At 42.0% G+C, this 3,769-nt stretch overlaps 1 non-coding gene across 1 annotated transcript; it reads left to right on the top strand.

Moving 5' to 3' along the window:
• The first annotated feature begins 616 nt into the window (after positions 1–616).
• On the top strand, positions 617–719 carry LOC112132202 (small nucleolar RNA U13). The gene has a single exon (XR_002914009.1). It is a non-coding gene; the product is annotated as a small nucleolar RNA U13 (small nucleolar RNA).
• Positions 720–3,769: the final 3,050 nt, after the last annotated feature.

Raw genomic sequence — 3,769 nt, 5'->3', positions numbered from 1 at the left:
AAGCATTATGCTAAGTGAAAGAAGCCAGTAACAAAGGACCACATATAATATAAAATATCAGGCTGGGTGTGGTGGCTCATGTCTGTAATCCCAGCACTTTGGGAGGCCAAGGTGGGAGGATCACTTGAGGCCAGGAGTTTGAGACCAGTCTGGCCAACATGTCAAAATCCTGCCTCTACTAAAAATACAAAAATTAGCTAAGCGTGGTGGTGCACATCTGTAGTTCCAGCTACTCAGGAGGCTGAGGCATGAGAATCACTTGAACCTGGGAGGTGGAAGTTGCAGTGAGCTGAGATCACATCACTGCACTTCAGCCTGGGTGATAGAGTGAGACTCCATCTCAAAATAAAATAAAATAAAGTAAAATAAGCAACTCTATAGAGACAGAAATTAGATTAGTGGTTGCCTAGAGCTGAGGAGGCAGAGAGGGTGGGAAGGAAATGAAAGAGACTGCTAATGCGTACAGGATTTCTTTTTGAGGTGATACAAGTGTTCCAAAATTGATTGTGGTGATGGTTGCACAGCTGTGAATATACAAAAAACTATTGAATTGTACACTTCACACAGGTAAACTGGTACGTGAATACCTCAACAAAGCTATTAAAAAAAGAAAGAGATCCTTTTGTAATTCATGGGTATAATGATTGGTATTCACGCATATGTGTGAGATGTGCCACACTCAAACCTTGTTATGACCTCGGCACATTACCCATCTGACCTGAGAAAAAAAAAAGAAAGAAAAATAAAAGTCCCATAAAAGTGTTATAGACTGATTTAGTCCAATGTACAAAATACTCTGGCCTGTCTGTAGAGAACTGGACAGGATATCCTGTGATGTGATGTATGGGGATGCTGTGGCAACATTTATGTCAGTTCTTCTCTCTCATTTTGTCTCTTTTGTCCTTTTCTTCTCCTCTCCACATAGCATATGATCTATTCTTTATTATCAGTTATCTATTGACAAAACAATGTGGATAACAAAGCGCCTGAAGACTCTTTTTTATTGCTCCCAAGGCCACGGCAGCTGAGCCATTCTTCCTACCTAGATGGGACTTGCTGCCGCACCTGGAATCAGCAGTTGATCTTGGCTGGGCTCTCTCATGTATTGGGGGTTGACTGGAATTTGTGGGACTAGGATGGTCTCTACTTTTCTCCACGTGTCTTTGCATTCCTCCATTGGACTAGCTGGGACAAGTTGTTATGCTGAGGTAGAGATGCACTAGTGAGCATGCAGAAATGCACAGGTGCTTTTCAAGTCCCTGCTTGTCTCATGTCTGATAACATTCCATTGGCCTAAGTATGTTACCAGAGGAATGTTCAGTAATAGGACGAAGGAACAACAAAATTACAAGGCAAAGAGTGTGGAGCCAGGTAGCCTTTAATTGGGGCCATTAATACAATGCATGGACCAGTTTATAAGTTCATGCTTATCTGTTTTATAAACTCTAGGTTGTTTACTAAAGATTATGAATTCAGTCATTTCCCCTCCAAGTGAATTTTTTTCTATTTTTATTTGTTATTACAGAAGTATAAGGAATGAGTCAGAGAACATAGACAAGCTAAATGAAAACAAAGAAGTATGACATACGGCATGGTGGCTCACGCCTGTAATCCCAGCACTTTAGGAGGCTGAGGTGGGAGGATTGCTTGAGCCCAGGAGTTAAGACCAGCCTGGGGCAACATAGTGAGACCCTGTCTCTACAAAAAATTTTTTTAAAAAAGTATGAATTATCTCTTTCCTAGAGACAATCACTCTTGAGATGTAGTCTTCCACATATTTCTCTCTATATTTATAATAAGTACATATACACATATATTTCTTATTATATATATGTATAGATACATACATATGTGTGTATAATGAGAAATATTAATTTAGAACCGTCATTTGATCTTGATGAAGTTAGGTTTCACGGAATGATATGTAAAATTCACCTTCTGCATGTGGAAATCATTGTCTCCAGGCACAGCCATCTTATGCTGTGTATAACTCCTGTCTGTGGAATGAGACACTTTGGCTTCCGCAGCAGGCTTGCCTTCTGGTATTCACGTGGTCAGTAATATTACCACATGTCCCACAAGATGGTAAACGCTGACACACAAATGTTATATAGTCATCATGTATTTTCTTGACAAATTAAAATCATTTATTTAAACATATACTTTATTTCCATTCCTTTCGAGCCTTTTTTTTTTCTTGAAGGCAGAGTCTCGCTGTATCACCCAGGTTGCAGTGCAGTGCAGTGGCACGATCTTGGCTCACTGCAACTTCCGCCTCTCAGGTTTAAGTGATTCTTCTGCCTCAGCCTCCTGAGTAGCTGGGATTACAGGTGTGTGCCACCACACCGGCTAATCTGGCTAATTTTTGTATTTTTAGTAGAGATGGGGTTTCACCATGTTGGCCAGGCTGGTCTCAAACTCCTGACCTCAGGTGATCCACCCACCTCGGCCTCCCAAAGCGCTGGGATTGCAGGCGTGAGCCACCGCGCCTGGTCTTCTTTGAGCCCATTTTCATCAAACAATTTATTACCAGTATAACGGTGTAACCAAATTTTTGTTTATAAAGAATCATAGGGCCTGGCGCAGTGGCTCATGCCTGTAATCCCAACACTTTGGGAGGCAGAGGTGGGCAGATCACTGGAGGTCAGGAGTTTGAGACCAGCCTGGCCAACATGATGAATCCTCGTCTCTACTAAAAATACAGAAAATTAGCCAGGCATGGTGGTACACACCTGTAATCCCAGATACTTGGGAGGCTGAGGCAGGAGAATTGCTTGAACCCAGGAGGTGGAGGTTGCAATGAGCCAAGATCGTGCCACTGCACTCTAGCCTGGGTGACAGAGTGAGACTCCATCTCAAAAAAAAAAAAAAAAAAAAAAAGAATCATAGATTTTTACCATACAATAAATACCAAAAGCACTGTAACAAAGGTGTCCATGTACCTTCTATATTCTTTATTGCAGGACTGTTCAGCCTTTATTTCCTGCACATAGTTTATATAATCTAATCTAGAATTTCTCATGTTTCCCACTGACTCTGTTGCCTGGCTGGCCTGGTCCTACTGTCTCGTATACCAAATAGTCATCAGGGGCAGCCACATCTAATACTTCTCCTACCACTACTCAAGATTGTAAAGAGTTCACCTTCCTTGCCTTATTTTACTGATAAGTGCCCAGCAGACTGCCCTTGAAAGAGACTAGATAGTTATCTTGCCTCTGGGAAGAGTTGGGGGGAAAAGTACTGATCATTACTAGTGATATTCCACTTTTAACCTTGTATCACAATGAGAACTGTGTTTGCTGCACACGTGTCTTATACAAAGAGGCAGGGTAGGAACCGAAGCACAAAGTGAAGGTTTACCAAACTCATTCCAGCATATTATAATGCAACTATGAATATGTGGCTAAAAAATGACAAATGGCCAGGCACGGTGGCTCATGCCTGTAATCCCAGCATTTTGGTAAGTCGAAGCAGGTGGATAACTAGAGGTCAAGAGATCGAGACCATCCTGGCCAACATGGTGAAACCTCATCTCTACTGAAAACACAAAAATTAGCTGGGTGTAGTGGCACACACCTCTAGTCCCAGCTACTTGGGAGGCTGAGGCAGGAGAATTGCTTGAACCTGGGAGGTGGAGGTTGCAGTGAACCGAGATCTCACCACTGCACTCCAGCCTGGCGACAGAGAGAGACTCAATTTCAAAAAAAAAAAAAAGACAAATGAGACAAATGCTAAAATGGAGATGGTGACTGTCCCAAAGTAAACTTGA

Source organism: Pongo abelii, chromosome 12, assembly GCF_028885655.2.
Source record: "Pongo abelii isolate AG06213 chromosome 12, NHGRI_mPonAbe1-v2.0_pri, whole genome shotgun sequence".
In the NCBI taxonomy this organism is placed as follows: Eukaryota; Metazoa; Chordata; class Mammalia; order Primates; family Hominidae; genus Pongo; species Pongo abelii.
This window is presented reverse-complemented; position numbering and strand designations above follow the sequence as displayed.